The sequence below is a fragment of the Phocoena sinus genome, chromosome X, assembly GCF_008692025.1.
Source record: "Phocoena sinus isolate mPhoSin1 chromosome X, mPhoSin1.pri, whole genome shotgun sequence".
Taxonomy (NCBI): Eukaryota; Metazoa; Chordata; class Mammalia; order Artiodactyla; family Phocoenidae; genus Phocoena; species Phocoena sinus.
Genome location: NC_045784.1, coordinates 21795496 through 21820878, shown reverse-complemented (window position 1 = coordinate 21820878; position 25383 = coordinate 21795496). Strand labels below are relative to the sequence as shown.

Sequence of the window (25383 nt, the reverse complement as noted above, 5' to 3'; positions counted from 1 at the left end):
GAAAAAAAAAAACTGTCAGCCAAGAACACTATATCCAGCAGAACTATCCTTCAGAAATGAAGGAGAGATAAAGACATTCCCAGACAGATAAAAGCTGAGAGTTCATTACCACTAGACTAGCCTAACAAGAAATGCTAAAGGGAGTTCTTCCAAGTTGAAATGAAAAGATGTTAAACAGCAATATGAAAGCTCAAGACCCCACTTTCAATAAAAAATAGAACATCCAGAGAGAAGATCAATTAACAAATAGAGAAATACAGCAACATTAAATTTGAAATGAACCTAACAGACATATACTTAACATTCATTCCAACAGCAGCAGAATATATACTCTTCACAAGTGCACATGGAACACTCTCCAGGATACAAAGCATGTTAGGTCAAAAACCAAGTTTTAACAAATTCAAGAATACTGAAATCATACTAAGTTCTTTTCTGACCACAATGGAACGAAACTGGCCATCAACAGTAGAAGGAAAATTTAAAAATTCACAAGCATGGGGGAATTAAACAGCACAATCTTGAACAACCAATGAGTCAAAGGAGAAATCAAAAGGGAAATTAGAAAAGACCTTGAGGCAAACAAAAACAAAAATACAACATACCAAAACCTATAGGATGTAGCAAAAACAGTACTAAGAGGGACATTTAGAGTGAAAAATGCTTACATTACAAAAGAAAGATCGCAAACAATCTAACTTTACACCTCAAAGAACCAGAAAAATAAAAACAAATTAAACCCAATGTTATCAGAAGGAAAGAAATGATAGAGTACAAATAAACAAAACAGAGAACAGAAAAAAAAGCAACAAAACTAAGAGTTGGTTTTCAAAAAGATACCCAAAATTGACAAAACTATAGCTAAATTAACTAAGAAAAAAAAAAGAAGACTCAAATAAATAAAATCATAAACAAAAGAGAAGACATTACAACTAATGCCACAGAAATTAAAAGATCAAGTGACTACTAGGAAAAATTATACACTAACAAATTGGATAACTTAGAAAAAATGGATAAATTCATAGAAAAATACAACCTCTTCATGACTGAATTATGAAGAAACAGAAAATCTGAACAGACCTACACCACATTAATAGAATGAAGGATAAAAATCACATGATCATATCGATAGATGCAAAGAAAGCATTTGACAAAATTCAATACTCTTTCATGATATAAACTCTCAACTAGAAATAGAAGGAAATTACCTCAACATAATAAATGCCATATATGAAAAGCCCACAGCTAACATCATACTTAATGGTGAAAAACTGAAAGTTTTTCCTCTAAGATCTGGAACAAGGCAAGGATGCTCACTCTTTCTACTTCTATTCCAAATAGTACTGGAAGTACTACAATCATAAAGGAGGAAGTAAAATTACATGTGTTTGCAGATGACAAGATTTTATATGTAGAAAACTCTAAAAATTACACACACACACAAACTGAACTAATAAATGAATTCAGTCAAGTTGCAAGATACAAAAATCAATTGCATTTCTATACACTAACAGTGAACTATCTAAAAAGAAAATTAAGAAAACAATCCCATTTAACATAGCATCAAAATTATAAAATACTTAGGAATTAACTAAAAGACTTGTGCACTGGAAACTACAAAACATTAATGAAATAAATTAAAGAAGACACAACTAAATGGAAAGGCATCCCATGTTCTTGGATGAGGAGACTTAATATTGTTAAAATGCCTATATGACCCAAAGCAATCTAGAGATTCAATATAATCTCTATCAAAATCCCAATGACAGAAAAAACAATCCTAAAATTCAGATGAAACTACAAAGGACTCCAAATAGCCAAAACAATATTGAGATAGAAGAACAAAGCAGGAAACTTAACACTTTCTGATTTCAAAACATATAAAATTATAGTAGTTAAAACAGTATGGCACTGCCATAAAGACAGACATATAGTCCAAAAATAAATCCACATATATGCAGTCAAGTGATCTTCAACAAAGGTGCCAGGACTACACAATGGGGAAAAGACAATCTCTTCCAAAAAAAGGCATGGGGGAAACTGGACATCCACATGTAAAAGAATGAGGTTCAACCCGATCTTACAACATATAAAAAAATCGACTCAAAATGGATTAAAGACAAACATAAGACCTGAAACTTAAATTCCTAGAAGAAAACACAGGGGAAAAGCTTCATGACGTTGGCCTTGGCATTGATTTCTTGGACATAACACCAAAAGCACAGGCAAGAAAAGCAAAAAAAGACAAGTGAGACTACATCAAACTAAAAAAGCTTCTGCACAGAAAAAGAAATAATCAACAGAGTGAAGAAGAAACCTACAGAATTGCAGAAAATATTTGCAAACCATGTATCTGATAAGAGATGAGTATCCAAAATATGTAAGGAGCTCCTACAACTCAATAGCAAAAAAATCAAATAATCCAATTTTTTAAATGTATAAAATACTTGAATAGATATTTCTCCAAAGAAGACATACAAAAATCTAAGAGGTTTGTGAAAAGATGCTTACCATCACTAATCATCAGGGAAATTCAAATCAAAACCACAATGGTATGTCACTTCACACCTGTTAAAATAGCTATTATCAAAAAAGACAAAAGATAACAAGTGTTGGCAAGGATTTGGAGAAAAAAAGAACCCTTGTACACTGTTGGTCAGGATGTAAATTGATACAGCCACTACTGAAAACAGTATGGAGGTTCCTCAAAAACTTAAAATTGTAACTACGGGGCGGTAAGAACAAGCGCCTTACGAAAGGCGGTAAAAAGGGAGCCAAGAAGAAAGTAGTTGACCCATTATCTAAGAAAGATTGGTATGATGTGAAAGTACCAGCTATGTTCAATATAAGAAATATCGGGAAAACACTAGTCACGAGAACTCAAGGAACCAAAATTGCATCTGATGGCCTCAAGGGTCATGTGTTTGCAGTGAGCCCTGCTGACCTGCAGAATGCTGAAGCTGCATTTAGAAAATTTAAGCTTATTACTGAGGATGTTCAGGGAAAAAAACTGCCTGACTAATTTCCATGGCGTGGATCTTACCCATGACAAAATGTGCTCCATGGTCAAAAATTGGCAGACCATGACTGAAGCTCACGTTGATGTCAAGACTATCGATGGTTATTTGCTTCGTCTATTCCGCGTGGGTTTTACTAAAAAGCGCAACAATTAGATTCAGAAGTCCTCTTATGCCCAGCACCAGCAGGTCTGCCAGATCCGCAAGAAGATGATGGAAATCATGACCCGAGAGGTGCAGACAAATGACTTGAAAGAGGTGGTCAATAAACTGATTCCAGACAGCATTGGAAAAGACATAGAGAAGGCCTGCCAATCTATTTATCCACTCCATGATGTCTCTGTTAGAAAAGTAAAAATGCTGAAGAAGCCCAAGTTTGAACTGGGAAAACTCATGGAGCTACATGGTGAAGGTAGTAGTTCTGGAAAAGCTACTGGGGATGAGACAGGTCCTAAAGTTGAACGAGCTGATGGATATGAGCCACCAGTCCAAGAATCTGTTTATAAATCAGAATTTTAATGGTGACAAATAAAAGACCTTATTTGTGATTAAAAAAAAATTGTAACTACCATATGACCCAGCAATCCCACTTTTTTTAAAATTCGCGCCACATGACATGTGGGATCTCAGTTCCCTGCAGTGGAAGCACGGAGTCTTAACCACTGGACCACCAGGGAAGTCCCCACTTCTGAGTATATATCCAAAGGAAATTAAATCAGTATCTTGGAGAGATATCTGCACTCTTATATTCATTGCAGCATTATTCACAGTAGCCAAGACATGGAAACAACTTAAGTGTCTGTCAACAGATGAATGGCTAAAGCAAATGTGATACATATATGAATAATACAATGGAATATTGCTCAGCCTTTAAAAAGAAAGAAATCTTACCATTTATAGCAACATGGCTGATCCTGTAAGACATTATGATAAGTGACATAAACCAGACACACAAAGACACATACTATATGATCTCACTTATATGTGAAAGCTTAAAAAGTCAAACTCATAAAAACAGAGTAGAATGGTGGTTGCCAGGGGCTGTGGAGAGGGGTAAATGGAGAGTTTCTTTTCAAAGGGTATAAAGTTTCAGCTATATAAAATGAATAAGTTCTAGAGATCTGCCGTATAACACCATGCCCATAGTTAACAATATCATACTGTATACTTTGAAATTAAGGACAATGTGGAGTTGAATTCCAACCCTTGATAGACAAGTAGTATGAATGAGAAATAAGCCCTTGTTATATAAAGTTTTTTGAAAATCGAGGGAAAAAGAGACCAAAAACTCAATGTGAAAAAAATGAGCAAAAGATTATATTACAATGGCCCTAAAATGTATGACAAGATGTTTAACTCCACTCAAACTGAAAGAAAAGTAAATTAAATCTACACTATCTCTCACCTAGCAAATCAACCAAACCAAATTAAACCAAAACCATTCTGTAACACATTCTGTAGAGGTTGTAGGGAAACACACCCTCTCATTTTCCCAAGGCTGGGATACTTTTAATTTCTTGGGTAGCAACTCTGATGTCACCTTTTCACAGTAACTTTCCTTGATCACCCAATCCAAAGAATCTGAAAATGTCTTAATTTGTTTATTTATTTCTTTCCCCTAACCCAGAAAATAAGCTCACTGGAGGAATGTACCTTAACAGTCTTTAAATGCTGCATCTCCGTAATAAGTATTCAACAATTATACGATGCATGAATGAATGAATGATAGATATGTAAAGGTTAAGAAAAAACTCTTTAGAGAATAAAAAAACATATCTAAGGTATGACAACTTTAGAATAGAAGACAGTATTTATAAATTCTAAAAATATGGATTCTCTTAGAATTCTAAGGGCAGTTGGATTTATCAGCATTTCTTAAAATATGAAAATGTAGCAGGAGTGAAATTCTACTCTCTATAGGTTATCTTTAACATTCCTGTTTTAACTTACAATTACTTTTTCTCACAAAGTGGTCATGATGTAATTATAAGCCTCAAGAAGCACATATCATTGCGTCTTTAGAAAACATATAGCAAAGTTATCTCTAGGTGGTGAAATTATAGATTTTTGTTTTCTGTTTTCTTTGGGAGTTTTGGCATTGAGGATGAATTATTTTTTGTAATTAGAAAAAGGCAATAAATGTTACATTTTAAAGGGAAAAAAGAAGTATAGATCAGTAAGGAGCAAGAGTGATTTTTTTTTTTGGTTGCATTCGGGCTTTGTTGCTGCGCGTGGGCTTTCCCTAGTTGCAGCAAGTGAGGGCTACTCTTCATTGCAGTGTGTGGGCTTCTCATTGCGGTGGCTGCTCTTGTGGCAGAGCACGGGCTCTAGGTTCGCGGGCTTTAGTAGTTGTGGCACGTGGGCTTAATACTTGTGGCTTGCAGGCTCTAGAGCGCAGGCTCAGTAGTTGTGGCACACGGGCTTCGTTGCTCTGAAGCATGTGGGATCTTCCTGGACCAGGGCTCGAACCCATGTCCCCTGCATTGGCAGGCGGATTCTTAACCACTGCACCACCAGGGAAGTCCCAAGAATGATTTTTCTATCTGAATACATTTCATCCCCAACAGTCTACCAGCCCAAGCAGCATAATTGGGAAGAAAAGCCCAAGTGTTTGCCTTTCAGCTGCTCAATTCAATACAGGGAGTGGTTTTTGTTGTTGTTGTTTTTCATGTTTTCTCCCAAATGCTGAGACCAGTGTCCCTAAACCTTAAAAAATATATTTATGTAGGTGAATCATGCCAACTTAAATCTGGCTGGACAAGGGCATCAAACTGCATTGAGAAATAAACTTCACTTTTGAATATATACACAAGAATGATATTTTCCAAATTTGCAACGTGGGTACCCGTTACAAATACAGATTCCTGGGTCCCACCACAGAATTCTAGTCAAAATCTCCAAGATCAGTCTAGTTTGGAAAACACAAAGCTAGAACTTGGGTTAAGCTTGCTCCTAGTCCCCAACCATCTCAGAAACCCTGAGAGGATTAATTTTTTCAAGAGAGTCTCTTTTTCTCCAAATGTGGTGCTCTGTCATCATGCAAGAGCCCCACACTTAGCGTCAAATGGCATTAGCTCAGCCAGTGCCAAAATGAAAATAGATATGAAATAAAGGCTCTCAACTCACCACCCTAGATAACTCACCACATAAGTCATGAAAGTAATATTCATGCATGTTATTTTTATCTGAATCCTTTAAAATTGTTGAGTATTTGGTTATATTTTCTTTGAGCATTTGTAGAATTCTGGATTCTGTAACGAATCAATATTATTTTCTCAATAGGTCTGAGAGATTGTAAAAAAAATGTGATCAGTTATCCACAGAGCATTTTGCCACAGGGATACCACGTTCTCAAACATCTACTGACAAAGACAGTGCATCCAAAGGCTTATTGTTTCATCTGTTGCCAGAGCTGCTCAGGAGGAAAAAAAGGTTGGGCTTTGCCCATTTCTCCTTGCTGCCATCATACATTCTTTCAGACCCATGTGTTTGCGTGTGCACTGAAAGAAAACTAATGAATTCTATTTCCTCTACTGACGGCAATTTGAGCTGAGCACAGGCCGCAGTGATGCAGTTGGCATTTCATTCATCATGCCCGCAGTTCTGCACCTGTGTCACTGCCAGCAGGAGCAAGGCAGTGTAACAAAACACTTTGCTCATCCGTATCCCCAGGGACGAGAGAGTGTACACACCAAGGAAAACAAACCCATGATAAAAATTATTTACATTAACTATCAATATGTATAGTTGCTGCAAACCATTTCCTGAAATGTTGCATCTTATAATGTTTAAACAGTATCATATAAATATCTGCAGCTTGTCTGCTCATTAGAAGGATAAAATCCTTCGGGGCTGTGGAGCATCTCTTTTTGTGGCCATCAACAAGGTAACCAGCTGCATATGGGCAGAAGCAGACGGAATATCATAGCTGCTGTGGGTGCCTCTCAGGATTTAGCCAGCGGCCCTGACCCCATCTGGACTTGCTAATACAGTCCATTTTCTTTTGGACAGTAATCAAGCAGGCTCTTCCTCCTTGTTATTTCAAGCCCACCACATCTCAGATAGTGCAACCAACCTCCCCTTCTAGCCACATCTCCGGAATAGAATCCTGAGGAAGGAGTTCCCAAGAACGCTGGGTCCCATTTGCTCCATATGCCAGTTAGTCCTGCTCACATCTCACCCACCTAGTCAGCCACGACACCTGAGCCCCTCACACAGCCAGAAACTGCTGTGCCTGCCCACATAGACAGGTGCCCTTTCCTACACTCTATGCCCCCTCCCCTCAAACCCAATCACAGAATTTCAGTTGGGAGATTACTTGAAGGTTTAAGTTAACCAAAAATGTAAAAGAATCTGTCATTCTAGTCAGGTGACACAAACCAAGTCAGTAATTTGAACAACGAAAATTCAGTATAAAGAATTGTTGTCTACCCACCACCAGAGCCTCCCATCAAGCCTCTAAGATAGCCTCAACCACCAGAGGGCAGACAGCAGAAGCAAGAAAAACAAAAATCCTGCAGCCTGTGGAACAAAAACCACATTCACAGAAAGACAGACAAGATGAAAAGGCAGAGGGCTATATACCAGATGAAGGAAGAAGATAAAATCCCAGAAAAACAACTAAATGAAGTGGAGATAGGCAACATTCCAGAAAAAGAACTCAGAATAATGATAGTGAAGATGATCCAGGACCTCGGTCGGAATAAGAACGGAGGCAAAGAGCGAGAAGATGCAAGAAATGTTTAACAAAGACCTAGAAGAATTAAAGAACAAACAAACACAGAGGAACAATACAATAACTGAAATGATAACTACGCTAGAAGGAATCAATAGCAGAAAAACTGAGGCAGAAGGACGGATAAGTGACTTGGAAGACAAAATGGTGGAATTCACTGCTGTGGAACAGACTAAAGAAAAAAGAATGAAAAGAAATGAAGACAGCCTAAGAGACCTCTGGGACAACATTAAACACAACAACATTCGCATTATAGGGGTCCTAGAAGGAGAAGAGAGAAAGGACCCGAGAAAATAACTGAAGAGATTATAGTCGAAAACTTCCCTAACATGGGAAAGGAAATAGCCACCCAAGTCCAGGAAGCGCAGAGAGTCCCATACAGGATAAACCCAAGGAGAAACACGCCGAGACACATAGTAACCAAATGGGCAAAAAGTAAAGACAAAGAAAAATTATTGAAAGCAGCAAGGGAAAAACGACAAATAACATACAAGGGAACTCCCACAAGGTTAACAGCTGAGTTCTCAGCAGAAACTCTACAAGCCAGAAGGGAGTGGCATGATATACTTAAAGTGATGAAAGGGAAGAACCTACAACCAAGATTACTCTACCCAGCAAGGATCTCATTTAGATTCAGTGGAGAAATCAAAAGCTTTACAGACAAGCAAAAGCTAAGAGAATACAGCACCAACAAGCCAGCTCTACAACAAATGTTAAAGGAACTTCTCCAAGTGGGAAACACAAGAGAAGAAAAGGACCTACAAAAACAAACACACAAAAAAAAAAAAAACACAAAACAATTAAGAAAATGGTCATAGGAACATACATATCGATAGTTACCTTAAACGTGAATGGATTAAATGCTCCAACCAAAAGACACAGGCTGGCTGAATGGATACAAAAACAAGACCCATATATATGCCGTCTACAAGGGACCCACTTCAGACACAGGGACACATACACACTGAAAGTGAGGGGATGGAAAAAGATATTCCATGCAAATGGAAATAAAAAGAAAGCTGGAGTAGCTATACTCATATCAGATAAAATAGACTTTAAAATAAAGAATGTTACAAGAGTCAAGGAAGGACACTACATAATGATCAAGGGATCAACCCAAGAAGAAGATATAACAATTATAAATATATATGCACCCAACACAGGAGCGCCTCAATACATAAGGCAACTGCTAACAGCTATAAAAGACGAAATCGACAGTAACACAATAATAGTGGGGGACTTTAACACCTCACTAAACCAATGGACAGATCATCCAAAATGAAATAAATAAGGAAACAGAAGCTTTAAATGACACAATAGACCAGATAGATTTAATTGATATTTATAGGACATTCCATCCCAAAACAGCACATTACACTTTCTTCTCAAGTGCGCACGGAACATTCTCCAGGATAGATCACATCTTGGGTCACTAATCAAGCCTCAGCAAACTTAAGAAAACTGAAATCATATCCAGCATCTTTTCTGACCACAAAACTATGAGATTAGAAATGAGTTACAGAGAAAAAAACGTAAAAAACACAAACACATGGAGGCTAAACAATATGTTACTAAATAACCAAGAGATCACTACAGAAATCAAAGAGGAAATCAAAAAATACCTAGAGACAAATGACAATGAAACCACGACGATCCAAAACCTATGGGATGCAGCAAAAGCAGTTCTAAGAGGGAAGTTTATAGCTATATAAGCCTACCTAAAGAAACAAGAAAAATCTCAACTAAACAATCTAACCTTACACCTAAAGGAACTAGAGAAAGAAGAACAAACAAAACCCAAAGTTAGCACAAGGAAAGAAATCATAAAGACCAGAGCAGAAATAAATGAAATAGAAACAAAGAAAACAATACCAAAGATCAATAAAACTAAAAGCTGCTTCTTTGAGAAGATAAACAAAATTGATAAGCCAGTAGCCAGACTCATCAGGAAACAGAGGGAGAGGACTCAAATCAATAAAATTAGAAATGAAAAAGGAGAAGTGACAACAGACACTGCAGAAATACAAAGCATCTTAAGAGACTACTACAAGCAACTCTATGCCCAAAAAATGGACAACCTGGAAGAAATGGATAAATTCTTAGAAAGGTATAATCTTCCAAGACTGAACCAGGAAGAAATAGAAAATATGAACAGTCCAATCACAAGTAATGAAATTGAAACTGTGATGAAAAATCTTCCAAGAAACAAAAGTCCAGGACCAGATGGCTTCACTGGTGAATTCTATCAAACATTTAGAGAAGAGCTAACAGCCATCCTTCTCAAACTCTTCCAACAATCTGCAGAGGAAGGAACACTCCCAAACTCATTCTATGAGGCCACCATCACACTGATACCAAAACCAGACAAAGATACTACAAAAAAAGAAAATTACAGACCAATATCAATGATGAACATAGATGCAAAAATCCTCAACAAAATACTAGCAAACAGAATCCAACAACACATTAAAAGGATCATACACCACGAACAAGTGGGATTTATCCCAGGAATGCAAGGATTCTTCAATATATGCAAATCAATCAATGTGATACACCATATTAACAAACTGAAGAATAAAAACTATATGATCATCTCAATAGATGCAGAAAAAGCTGTTACAAAATTCAACACCCATTTATGATAAAAACTCTCCAGAAAGTGGGCATAGAGGGAATCTACCTCAACATATTAAGGCCATATACGACAAACCCACAGCAAACATCATTCTCAATGGTAAAAAACTGAAAGCATTTCCTCTAAGATCAGGAAGAAGACAAGGATGTCCACTCTCACGACTATTAGTCAACATAGTTTTGGAAGTCCTAGCTATGGCAATCAGAAAAGAAAAAGAAATAAAAGGAATACAAATTGGAAAAGAAGAAGTAAAACTGTCACTGTTTGCAGATGACATGATACTATACATAGAGAATCCTAAAAATTCCACCAGCAAACTACTAGAGCTAATCAATGAATTTGGTAAAGTAGCAGGATACAAAATTAATGCAGAGAAATCTCTTGCATTCCGATACACTAATGATGAAAAATCTGAAAGGGAAATTATGGAAACACTCCCATTTACCATTGCAACAAAAAGAATAAAATACCTAGGAATAAACCTACCTAGGGAGACAGAAGACCAGTATGCAGAAAACTATAAGACACTGATGAAAGAAATTAAAGATGATACCAACAGATGGAGAGATATACCATGTTCTTGGATTGGAAGAATCAATACTGTGAACATAACTATACTACCCAAAGCAATCTACAGGTTGAATGCAATCCCTATCAAATTACCAATGGCATTTTTTACAGAACTAGGACAAATCATCTTAAAATTTGTATGGAGACACAAAAGATCCCAGATAGCCAAAGCAGTCTTGGGGGAAACAAAACGGAGCTGGAGGAATCAGACTCCCTGACTTCAGACTATACTACAAAGCTACAGTAATCAAGACAATATGGTACTGGCACAAAAACAGAAACATAGATCACTGGAACAAGATAGAAAGCCCAGAGATAAAACCACACACCTATGGTCAACTAATCTATGAAAAAGGAGGCAAAGATATACAATGGAGAAAAGACAGTCTCTTCAATAAGTGGTGCTGGGAAAACTGGACAGCTACATGGAAAAGAATGAAATTAGAATACTCCCTAACGCCATACACAAAAATAAACTCAAAATGGATTCGAGACCTAAATGTAAGACCAAACACTATAAAACTCTTAGAGGAAAACATAGGAAGAACAGTCGTTGACATAAATTACAGCAGGATCTTTTTTGATCCACCTCCTAGAGTAATGGAAATAAAAACAAACAAATGGGACCTAATGAAACTTCAAAGCTTTTGCACAGCAAAGGGAACCATAAACAAGACGAAAAGACAACCCTCAGAATGGGAGAAAATATTTGCAAATGAATCAACGGACAAAGGATTAATCTCCAAAATATATAAACAGCTCATTCAGCTCAATATTAAAGAAACAAACAACCCAATCCAAAACTGGGCAGAAGACCTAAATAGACATTTCTCCAAAGAAGATATACTGATGGCCAAGAAGCACATGAAATGATGCTCAACATCACTAATTATTAGAGAAATGCAAATCAAAACTACAATGAGGTATCACCTCACACCAGTCAGAATGGGCATCATCAGAAAATCTGCAAACAACAAATGCTGCAGAGGGTGTGGAGAAAAGGGAACCCTCTTGCACTGTTGGTGGGAATGTAAACTGATATAGCCACTATGGAGAACAGTATGGAGGTTCCTTAAAAAACTAAAAACAGAATTACCATATGATCCAGCAATTCCACTACTGGACATATACCCAGAGAAAACTGTAATTCAAAAAGACACATGCGGGCTTCCCTGGTGGCGCAGTGGTTGGGGGTCCGCCTGCCGATGCGGGGGGCGCGGGTTCGTGCCCCGGTCCGGGAGGATCCCGCGTGCCGCGGGGCGGCTGGGCCCGTGAGCCGTGGCCGCTGGGCCTGACGTGTCCGGAGCCTGTGCTCCGCGGCGGGAGGGGCCGCGGCAGTGAGAAGCCCGCTTAAAAAAAAAAAAAAAAAAAAAGACACATGCACCCCAATGTTCACTGCAGCACTATTTACAATAGCCAGGTCATGGAAGCAACCTAAATGCCCATCGACAGATGAATGGATAAAGAAGTTGTGGTACATATATACAATGGAAAATTACTCCGCCATAAAAAGGAACGAAATTGAGTCTTTTGGTGAGACATGGATGGATCTATAGACTGTCATACAGAGTGAAGTAAGTCAGAAAGAGAAAAACAAATACTGTATATTAACGCATGTACGTGGAACCTAGAAAAAATGGTACAGATGAACCAGTTTGCACGGCAAAAGTTGAGACAAAGATGTAGAGAACAAACGTATGGACACCAAGGGGGGAAAACCTCAGTGGGGTGGGGATGGTGGTGTGCTCAATTGGGCGATTGGGATTCACATGTATACACTGTTGTGTATAAAATTGATGACTGATAAGAACCTGCAGTACAAACAAACAAAAAAACTAATACTAAACTTTCTTTGGGTTATTTGTATGGAAATATGTTAATATAAGTGTTTCAGACATTACATGAAATTTCTTAAAAAAAAAAAAAGAATTGTTAACTGGTACTTCCCTGGTGGTGCAGTGGTTAAGAAGCTGCCTGACAATGCAGGGGACACGGGTTTGAGCCCTGGTCCAGGAAGATCCCGCATGCCTTGGAGCAACTAAGCCCGTGCACCACAACTACTGAGCCTGCGCTCTAGATCCCGCGAGCCACAACTACTGAGCCCATGTGCCACAACTACTGAAGCCCGCATGCCTAGAGCCCGTGCTCCACAACAAGAGAAGCCACCGCAATGCGAAGCCTGCACACCACAACAAAATGTAGCCCCCACTCACTGCAATAGAGAAAGCCCACACGCAGCCACAAAGACTCAATGCAGCCAAAAATAAACTAATTAATTAATTAATTATTTTTTAAAAAGAACTGTTAACTAGTAAAAGTTGGTTAACTACTAATGGGGCAAAGAAAACTCAAGAACACAGGAATAGGGAATGTTGGGAGCAGCTAATCCCCCTAAGACTGAGGGAGGTTATCCAAGGAAGGAACAGACTTGGAAATCCCCCATTCCAAACCAAGACTGAGATTTTAATCCCATTGGAGAGGGTTTGACTGTAGCCCACTGGATGGTAGAGAAGATCACTGGGATGCTATAGGCGGAGCTGCTTCACAGCCAGTAGTCCACTATGACGAGCAAGAAACCATCCTCCTTGGTACTGGAGAAATGAATGGTGAGTACAACTGGGTCTCTCATACACCGCTAGCAGCCATGTCATGAGAGCAAGAGCTAAAGCACCTTGAAAAGATCAAGAGACGCACTTTCTCTGCTATGACTTGCAGTATCCCTACAGTACCCTCTACTGCCAAAGCTTAACATTGGCAAAAGAAATGTTTGGTGTTGAGAAGGAAAAAAATCCCTCTACCTGTCTAGGTTCTTCTGGCTGGTCTAAGAATTAAATTGACATGAGACAGATTAACAGGAGAAAATCAAATAAAAGTGTGTTAATATGTATACAGCGGAGAGACCCAGGAGAACTGAGTAACTCACCAAAATGGCAGAAGCCCTCACCTTAAATACCATCTTCAGTTAAAGACAAAAAGTGGATGTTGGGGGTAGTGGTCTGGGACCTCAAAGGGGAGGAAGGCAATTGACATGGAGATGAAAAAGCAAATGTTTGGTAAACAAATGTTTGCTGGGCCATACAGAGGTAATGGGACACAGAGAGGAATTTTTACAGACTTTGCTAGGTTCTTCCCTGTCTGCCACACTTAGTTCATATTATACTGTAGTTAACTGTGGTGATAGCTCCCTTCCTGGAACAGGTCTTCTATCTATACTCTTTAGGCTGTTAGGGAAAGGTGAAAACTTCTTCCTGAGTCTTGACTGTTTTCAGCTGAAATAATCTGTATGCCAAAGAGACATTTTGCAGCGGCAAATTTTGCTCCCCTATAACAGGATCAAGCTCCAGTATCAAAACGCAGGCTTCCCCCTAACCACTCCTATTCAACATCATTATAGGAAGTCCTAGCTAAAGCAATAAGGAAAAAAGTTATACATATTGGGAAGGAAGAGAGCAAACTGTCTTTGTACTCAGATGCTAGGAATGTCTCTGTAGAAAACTCTGAAGAACTGAACAAAAAGAACTCCTAGAACCAACAAGCAATTATAACAAGGTACAGGAGACAAGGTAACATTCAAAAGTCAATTGCTGGGGCTTCTCTGGTGGCGCAGTGGTTGAGAGTCTGCCTGCCGATGCGGGGTACACGGGTTCGTGCCCCGGTCCGGGAAGATCCCACATGCCGAGGAGCGGCTGGGCCCGTGAGCCGTGGCTGCTGAGCTTGCGCGCCCGGAGCCTGTGCTCCGCAACGGGAGAGGCCACAACAGTGAGAGGCCCACGTACCACAAAAAAAAAAAAAAAAAAAAAAAAAAAAAAAAAAAAGTCAATTGCTTTCCTATACATCAGCAAAGAACAACTGGAATTTGAAATTAAAAACACATCATTTACATTAACATCAAAAAAAAACCTTAGAAATCTAACAAAATATATACTATATATGAGGAAAACTACAAAAGTGACGAAAGAAATCAAAGATCTAAATAAACAGATATTCCACGTTTATAAATAGGAAGACTGAATATGGTTATCAGTTCTTCTCAACTTGATTTAAAGATTCAGTGCAATCTCTATCAAAACTCAGGCAAATTACTCAGTGGATATTGACAAAGTGATTCAAAAGTTTACGTGGAAAGGCAAAAGACCTTTTTGCCTTTTATTGAAGAAAAAGAATAAAGTTGGAAGACTGACTACCCGATTTCAAGACTTACTATAATGCTACGGTAATCAAGACACTGTGGTATTGGCAAAGAATAGATAAACAGACTCAATGAGTCAGAATAGGGAGCCCAGAAATAGACCCATACAAGTACAGTCAACCAATCTTTAACAAAGGAGTAAACACAATTCAATGGAGAATGGAGAAAGGAGAGTCCAACAAATGGTGCTAGAACAACTGGACAGCTACATGCAGAAAAGAAAAAGAACCTAGACACAAACGTTACATCTTTCACAAAAATTAAAATGGAAAACTATAAAACTTCTATAAGATAACACAGGATAAAATCCAAGTGACCTTGGGTTTGGCAATGAGCTGTTAGATACACCTCCAAAAGCACAATCCATGAAAGAAAAAACTGATAAGTTGAACTTTATTAAAATTTAAAACTTCTGCTCTGCAGAAGACACTGTTAAGAGAATGAAAAGACAAAGCTACAGATTGGGAGAATATATTTGTAAAACATATATCTGATAAGGACATATATCGAAAACATACAAAGAACTATTAAAACTCAACAGTAGGAAAAACAACACAAAGTGAGCAAAAGATCTAAATAAAAACCTCACCAAAGAAGATATATAAATGGCAAACAAGCACCTGAAAGGACGCTTAACATCATATGTCATTAGGGAATTGCAAATGAAAACAACGAGGTACCACCATACACACCCATTAGAATGGCTAAAATCAAACACAGTGACAACACCAAATGCTGATGAAGATGTGGAGCAACGGGAATTCTCATTCACTGCTGGTGGGCATGCAAAATGGTACAGCCACACTGGAAGACAGGTTGGCAGTTTCTTACAAAGTTAAACATCGTCTCATCATACAAGTTGGCAAAGGAACTCACCAATATTTACCCAAATGAGTTGAAAAGTTATGTCCACACAGAAAGCTGCACACAGATATTCCAAAGTTTGGAAGCAACCAAGATGTCCTTCAGTAGGTAAATGGATAAACAAACTGAGGTACATCTATACAATGGAATGTTATTTAGTGATTTTTAAAAAGTGAGCTCTCAAGCCACAGAAAGACATGGAAGAACTTTAACGCATGCCAGTAAGTGAAAGAAGCCAGACTGAAAAGCCTACATATGGTAAAATTTCAACCATGCAACTTTCTGGAAACAGCAAAACTACAGAGACAAGAAAAAGATCAGTGCATTGTTAGGGTCCCAGCAGGAGGAGAGAAGGGGAAAGGGATGAATAGGTAGCACACAGGGGATTTTTAGGGGAGTGAACTATTTTGTGTGATACTGCAATGTTGGTTACGTGACATTGTGCATTTGTCAAAACCCATAGAAACGTGCAAAAGAAGGAGTGAACCCTAATGTAAACTATGGACAGTGGTTACTAGAGTATTGGTTCATCAACTGTAACAAATGTACCACACTAATGCAGTAATAACAGGGGAAACTGTCTGGGTGGAGTAGCAGGTAGGGAATATATGGGAATTCTCTGTACTTTCTCCTCAGTTATTCTGGAAACCTAAAACTGCTCTAAAAGATACAAGTACATTATTTATTTTTAAAAAGCAGGGCAAGGAAGGATGGCTTTAGAGCTGAGAGGCAATAAATTGACAACTGGCAGAGAAGCCAACAGGGTGGTGGAACTGCTCGTAAAGCTAACAGAATTTGAATTCAAGAAAGAGAATACTCTGGTATGGTCAGACAATGACTGGAGCACTAGAGTCAGCTTATCAGGACGTGGCCTATTGGAAAGGATCCAGGAGAGCTGGAAGTCTGAAAACTCTGGCCTGTTATGGAATTTGAGGGAATTGAGATGTTTAACTTGGAAAAAAAATAAATTTGAAGAATTTAACAACTATCTTCAAATACTGGATAAGTTGTCACTTAGAGAAAAGAATAAATTTATTCTATATTTTTTTAGAGGTCAGAGCAAGATTCCACGGAAGTTACAGTGAATCAAACCTAGCATTTTAGAATTGCTCAAACGTTGAACAGGCTGCCTTGGAAAGAATGAGGTTCAGTCAAGTCTGGAAGATCACTTATTAGAATAATTGCAGAAAGGACTCTTGCGCGAAGTTGAACTAAATCCAGATGATTTCAATGGTCCCTTCCAACTCCAAAGTCTATGAAAAGTCAGAAAGGTTATATAAGGTTTTGAAAGATAAGTAGGTGTCAAGCCTACTGTGAAAGAGGCAGAGGATGTATATGCATTACTATACACACACACACACACACACACACACACACACACACACACTCACTATACGCACTGAAGGAGTGAAATGTGGCAGAGTAAAAGCTGTTTATTTCCTTACAGTGTTGTACACATAATAAGAGCCTAATAAGAATTTGGACATTATTAAATTCAGTTTTGAAAGGTATATTTTCAATGTTACAAGGAATCCTGAATCAAAGTTGGCCTGCCTGAATTCCTCCCCTCCTACGCTACAGCTAAAAGGGGTGGAATCATGAGAAAGATAGGGAAAGGGTAAGCTAGGAAAAAGGGGGGTGTCACTGAAGCCAAGAGAAATATTGCCAGGATAAATGAGTGATCAAGACTGTCAAATGCAATTGGAGAGCTCAAGGTAACACAAGGATCGAAAAATGTCTCGCGGATCTGGTAGTTAGAAGGTAGATCTTAATGTTCAGTAGTATGATAGGTGCAAGTCAGATTTTTCAAAACTGAAGGCAGTGCACCATGCCTTAAAGGTAAGTGAATGTCTCCGGCAGGCAAGCCTGAACACTTCAACAGGAAGTACCCGTGCCAGGAAATTCTTAGGGATTGCCGCTTTTCTGCTCCTTGGTTTATTTACAGATAATAATTCAGATTGCTCTCACAGACATTTTCCTGCCTATTTGGAATTTAAGGTGTTCTGCTTGGCTATTCTGCTAACAATTCACCCCTGCCATCTGACAACCCCTACCCCCAACTTGGCTTTGTTTTACCAAAGCCCTTGATACAAACAATGGCAGCTTTGCACAGCCCTCTCTACTGGGAGCATCTGAGTTGCCTCTACACCCAGTAGGTAAGTGTAGACTATGCTGTGGAGAAGTTTGAATGAAAGGAAAGAGAAAGATAGGAAAGACTTGAAGAAAACAGTGTGCAGCACATTTACAGGCTAAAAGGAATGATCCGGTGGAGAAGGAAAGGGGGAGGACCTCCCTGTCTCCAGCAATCCTTCCAGGGCCAATGGAAAGTTCTTCCTTAAATTTAATTTTGTGTCAGCCTGTAAAGACTTTAAATCCTCCCAGTAAAAGTCAAACCCACAATTTTAAAGCTAAAACCCTTAAATGACTTAATTACATGTAACTACAGCATATACAAGATGGCACTCCATCAGTGATCAGACACAGGCAAGCAACCACAGGCCAGACCAGAGGAGCTTAGCAAAGGGTGTGCACTTTTTCCCAGTTCCCAAGCGCCCTGCAACTCACGTGGCCACGTTGCCAAAGGCTCCAGATATCAATAGCAGGTAGGTTCTAAAAAAGTAAGGGACCACGAAGTGACTTCCTTAATCAGTGGTTTTCAAACTTTAGCATATATCAGAACCACCTGGAGGGCTTGTTAAACACAGATTGCTGAGTCCAGCCCCATGGTTTCTGACTCAGCAGGTCTGTGTTGTTAGAATTTGCATTCCTAACAAGTCCCCAGGTGACGCTGACGCTGCAGGTCCAGGGCCGACACTTAAGAGAACCGCTAATTAGTCTGTAGCAGCAACACTGATGAACATTACATTTTTAATATCCCACTTTCCAGGTGACATTCCAGACCAATCAAAGCCAAATCACCAGGGGTGGGACCCAAGCATCAGTGTTTGTAAACCTCCCCAAGTGGTGCCAATTCCAACATGCAGACAAAATTGAGGACCACTGCTCTATATTCTTCCTTATGAGTAAAACAAGGCTGGTATTTGTATGACTTGTTCATGTTTGGCTAATTGCCTTTGTGAATCTCATGGTCCTGAGACCTTGTCACCTGAACCTCCACAGGTAGATCTGGGCTACAGCCTAGAAATCTGCATTTTAAGATTCATATCATCACAATCCCCAGATAATTCTGTGGCAGGTAGTCCAAGAATCACAGTTAAATGATAAAGTTCAAACTCCTTGTCAACAGAACACACAGCTGGTTATAATTTGGTTCCTGCATCCCTCACAATCACCCTTATTCCTTCCCTTTTCCAAACACGATGCATGTCTTTCCATCCATCCATTGCCATCCTCTCAGCCTCCAATGCCCTTTCACCTCTTATCACATGCTTAGTTAGTTTATATCCACCCACAGTAAACATACAACAAATAAAGTAAGAAAATATTTTATTATTATTATATTTATTACCAAAAGTAATAAATATTTTTAAAGTGTTACATTTTAACCATATATTGAAGCCATTTTTTAAATGTACCATTAGGGGGGAAATGAAAAGCATACATGTCGGGAAAATTGTAATTATCTTTAATTTTGAAAGAAAAAAAATTCTTACAAGGCAACAAGAAAATAACAAAAGCCAGAATAGAGAATGGGCAAAAGACAAAAAGGGTTAGAAATAAACACAAATGGCCAATAAGCACGTAGAAAAAAAATGTCCAGCTTCATTAGTGAACAAAGGGATGCAAGTTAAAACTACTTGTCAGGGCTTCCCTGGTGGCGCAGTGGTTGAGAGTCCGCCTACCGATGCAGGGGACACGGGTTCGTGCCCCGGTCCGGGAAGATCCCACGTGCCACAGAGTGGCTGGGCCCGTGAGCCATGGCCGCTGAGCCTGCGCGTCCGGAGCCTGTGCTCCGCAACCGGAGAGGCCACAACAGTGAGAGGCCCGCGTACCGCAAAAAAAAAACCCCTACTTGTCAGGGCTTCCCTGGTGGCGCAGTAGTTAAGAATCCGCCTGCTAATGCAGGGGACACGGATGCCACAAGGAAGAGTAGCCTGCAACTAGAGAAAGCCCGCGCATAACAACAAAGAGCCAACGCAGCCAAAAATAAATAAATAAAAAACAAAAAAAACCTACTTGTCAGGTTGGCAGAGACAAAAATGCAAAGCACCCACTGATAACAAGGGGATGAGGAAACAGACTTTCAAATACATTTCTGATTTGGAGAGGAAGTTGGTATTAACTTTCAGGATACAAATTTGGCTACAGGAACAAAAGCCTTTACCCAAGTGATTTCCTCTAGGAAATTTTCTTACAGAAATAATCATATACTTATGTATGGGTTAGTCAATTAGGATATTTTTCAAAGAATCATTTATAATAACTGGTGAACAAGAGGGGATAGAATGCTGTAAGTCCAGGAAAGAACAATGGAAGCACCTAATGGCAAAGGAGAGAGGTCGGCAAACTTTTTCTGTACAGCTGTAGAGTACGTATTTTAGGCTTTTCAGGACCCTAAGAGACGGGCACGACTACTCAACTCTACCATGGTAATGTGAAATCAACCACAGACATTACATAAATGAAAGGGCGTGGCTGTATTCTGATAAAAGTTTATGTAAGGACACTGTGATTTGAATTTCATATAATTTTCAGGTGTCATAAAATATTCTTCTTCTCTTGACTTTTGTCAGCCATTTAAAATTTAAAACCCATTCTCACCTGGCAGGCTGTACAGAAACAGGTGGCAGGTTGGATTTGGCCTGCAGCTATAGTTTGTCAACCCCTGGCATAGGAAAATGCTCAGAACATATTGGTAAGGGATTAAAGTAGATTACATAAAAGAATATAAACACAGAGAAAAGACTAGAACCAGAATATCTGAGATTGGAGCCCCAGGTTTTTTCAAAGCTCCATAGACACAGACAGATTTGAGAGTCACTGCAATAAAATGTTAAACAGTGGTTATTTCTGAAGGATGAGATTATGGGCAATTTATTTCTTTTTTGTACTTTTTGTATCTTTCAGATTTTCTACAATAAATAAGTATTACTAATCAGGAAAATGTTAAAATAAGCAAGAAAAATTTCTAGCTTGGAGTTTCTCAACCTTGACACTCAGGACATTTTGAGCCAGATAATCCTTTGCTGCAGGGCTGTCCTGTGCACCGCGGGAGGTTAAGCAGCATCCTTGGCTCTACCCACTACATACCAGAAGCACCTCCCCAGGTGTGACAACCAACAACCAAAAATATCTCCAGATATTGCCAAATGTCACCTGGGGAACAAAGTCGCCCCCCGTTGAAAACCACTGACTTAGAAGAAAGATCTGACCTCCAGCATACCTTTGTGAGAGGAGAAAGGATGGAGTATTGTACTTACCTTTCTAATCTTTAGGCCTCTATGAAAGGCTTTATGTTTGTCCAAACCATACAGTAATAAAAATACAGTGCTTACGAGAATAAACATTGTAATTACAAATGCAGTGGTGCTTGGAACATAATTTCTCGTTTTTACTTTTTCACAACTGTCTGATTAATCAACACTCTGGACCTAAAACCCTTCAGAAAGGTGAATTTGTTGACTTATTGAGATAAATACATTGAGTCACATGAGTTTTGTATCCATGAAGAGATTACTTAGGCTCCTGCAGTTGACAGTGTGAAGGGGATTCTTATAAGCTTATTTTTATACAACATTAGGAAAAGTTTTGCACCTGACCCTTTTCATTATGAAATGTTTCAGACATACATAACAGAATTGAGAATTATTTAACAACCACGTACTAGCCACCAGAGCAATGGAATAAAACCCTATACATACAATCACTGTGCTGCCCATCTATCACATTTTCAAACCCCCGAAGGTAATCACTTTGCCAAATTATCATCCCCATCCATTTCTTTATAATTTTTTGTCAACAAGTTCCACAGCCTGGTTTTAGCTATATGACCAGCACGGTACAGAAGACTCTTGAGTAAATTTATGCTTCAGCTCCGCTGAGGCCAAGGTACTGCACACATATCTTAGTCGTTTATAATCAAAAGATAAAGCGCACCCTGTGCGATTGAGAAAGGGCATTTGGGAGCCGCACCTGACAGACTCAGCCCTCTCTATGATTGCCCGCACTTCCTTTGTCCTGCTGCATCCTTTACATTTCTTAAAGCCTTAGGCGAGTAGAGTCTTGTGAGTCCTTTCAATTGTCCAACCTTGTTTATACCTTCAATGATATTTGATCTATGTTCAGAGAACAGGATTACATTTATTCCTAGCGGAAAAGATGTATTGTTTTCACATGCCTTTTGAAAGGGCTTTCAAGTTTTTTCTCATCTCTTATACTCAAAACTGATTAAAAATGTATACAGCTGCGACAAAACAAGAACAGATAGTATGAGTGATAGTGACAAATTTGCCTCTTTGCTAATTTGTAGCATTTTTCATTTTTGGAAACCTAAATGAACGTTCTTTCCCCTAATAAAATGTTTCTACAAGAAACCTTGCTTCTGATATCTCCAGATGTAAAGATTGTTTTTTCTGTATAATTCTTCCAATGCACATAATTTACATTCATGATTAAATTATTATTTTGTAAGATGAAAATCAGAAAAAATCATTTTGACAAATGTGCAGTGATACTCCGGGGCCATGCCTTGATCTTCTCCCAGCCTGTGTCTGGCTCGTGTCGTGTTCCTCCTTTGCCTTCTGCTCCTGTTGAAATATCCTCCTCCTCATCTCTGCTGATATAAATTCTACTTTACCTTCAAGAGTTAGCTTAAATCTGGCCTCCTCCATCAAAGTCTTCCTGGCCTGCCCCAAAGCCTTCCTATAGATCCATTCCTATAGAACACTCCGCCAGTGTTACTCAGTGTGGATAATACTAGTATTCCATTAGATGGAACTGTAGTCCTTCCAGAAAATTTTTAAGGTCTATAAGAATTGAAATCTTGTTCAATATCTCTTGCTTTATACATCTTTATTTTCAATGCCTAAAAACAACGCCTAAAAATCACCTTGCACATATTAGGAGCTGGATGAGTATTTGCAGATCGGTTTGATAAGGAGAACACAGAGGACATCATGTTCAAGAGTTTGGGTTCTGGATCAAATCCTGGTTGTACTGCTTACCATGGACAATTTACTTAAACTCTCTGATTCTCATCCACACAATAAGGATAATTACAGAATCTACCTTGTTGGGCTGCTGTAAAGATTTATAAAGATTAAATAAGAGAATGCAAGGTAGCCACAGGAAAAACTCCCTGGGTTTCTCCTTTACTCTTACCCTCACAATACTTCTGACACCAGATGTGTGGGTTTTCCACAAACATCAAGCAATTCTGCAACACCAGCTGGGTGTCCTACAGTTCAGTTCAGTTCTTACACCATCCATCTGTAGTTAGCACCAGATCCCACAAGTTAAGGGCTCAGTCCCATGAGACTGTCCCCACTTTAGATGCCAATCACCAGTCCCAGGTTGTTACCTGTACCTTTGACTGACCTGCTATAAACTGGGGCTCCCGGAAACTTGCTAGAACAGCTCACAGAATCAGGGAAATACTCACTTACACTTGCTGGTTAGCTATGTAACAAAGGATATAGATCAACAGCCAGATGAAGATATACATAGGGTAAGATCTGAAAGGGTGCTGAGCTCAGGAGCTTCTGTCCCCAGGGAGCTGGGGTGCACCACCCTCCCAGCACACAGATGTGTTCACCAACCCACCAGCCTCCATCCTAAAGCTACCTAGGAGCAAATCAAGAGTTGCCTCATAAGAATAAAATACACTTCTTTCACCCAAGAAATTCCAAAAACTGCAGGAGCTCTGCGTCAGGTACTGGGGTCAAAGAACAAACATTAGAACAAAATATACTCCTAGTGCTCTTATCACTTAGGAAATTACAAAGATCTTAGGAACTCTGTGCCAGGAACTGCGGGCAGAGACCAACATATGTATATTTTCTATTATCTCACAGTGGCTTAGCACATAGTAAACCTCAAAAAATGATAGACATTTCTTAAATTATCATCAGTAGTGTCAAGAAGGATATTTCTTCTTGCCTAACGATTGTACTAAGTTCTTCAAGATGAGAAGATGCTATTAGTTTATAACGTAAGAGTGACCCTCACCAGAGCGATACCTCATTCCACAGGCAAAAATGGGTTTGCGAAAGTCAATTTATAATATTCACTAGTATAATGTCCAAATAGGCATCAGGGAATCTGAAATAGCTGGATTCCGTATACATTATACTGGGTGATGCTGATAATATATTCTTCCTGGGTAATTCTGCTTTCCTTCTATCATAAAACATAATTGTGTCTAATACATAAATATAAACAATCCCAACAAATTAGTCCACACCAGAAAATCACAATTAGTTAATTCACTAATTGAGTGTTTTTGTACTTTATTATCAAATCTATTCTTTTTTGTTTTATGTTACATATTTTTATTTCTAATTAAATCCACTACTGACCAGAAACACATTAAACTTATCTTTCAATATTTAGCCTTCTTGCATTTACACATTCATTCAAAGACTACTGAGAACAAACTAGACTCAAGGCTCTGGGTTAGGCTGTCTGACGCGTTCAAAGATAAATAAAATATATTAGATCCTTAAAAATCTGTATTCTCTTACAGGAGATTAAACGCATACACAAATATCCATAATACAGTATAGGGTGGAACAAGTGTCAAGGAAGAACTAAAAGAATTCAAATAAAGAAGAAATCACTTCCAGGTAAAAGAGGAGGGAAAAGTAGCAGTAGCATCTGAAGTGGCCTTAAATCCTCAAAGAGGCATGCAAAGATGACAGGCCATTTCACAACCAGGACACCATTTCAGATAATATATTCAACTGTTCAAATTTGAAATATGTTGAACTGTTAATACCTGTAGCCAATATATAGGATCCAAATGAAACTAACAAATTATTTTTTTCGACAGAATGTAAACAGAACAATAATCATGAATTCTATTATTCCCTATTATGGATTTGATAATTCAAAGCTTTTAGCAGTAATTAGTAAATATCCAGACTGCAAAGATTAATAACATGTTCCTGCTAATAGCAAACACTTTTGGGATCAGAGTACACACACACACACACACACACACACACACACACACACACACACACACACAGCTTGAATTCTTTGCACCTAACATCTAAAATCTGAGAGAAAATATTCTTATTCCCACAGTCTTATTCCCCAATCTTCTAGTGCTTTAGAACATACTATCCCCACCAGGCAATGAGCCATGCATTATACACACTATATTTGGAATATCATGTCTAATTCTGAACACGCTGCAATTTAAGAAAAACAATGACAAGCATCTGTCCAAGGGGGAGTGACCAGGGCAGTG

The 25383-nt window shown here is 38.7% G+C and overlaps 1 pseudogene; it reads left to right on the top strand.

Annotated features, from left to right (window-relative positions):
• Nucleotides 1–2725: 2725 nt before the first annotated feature.
• LOC116747825 lies at nucleotides 2726–3536 on the top strand (annotated as a pseudogene).
• Nucleotides 3537–25383: the final 21847 nt, after the last annotated feature.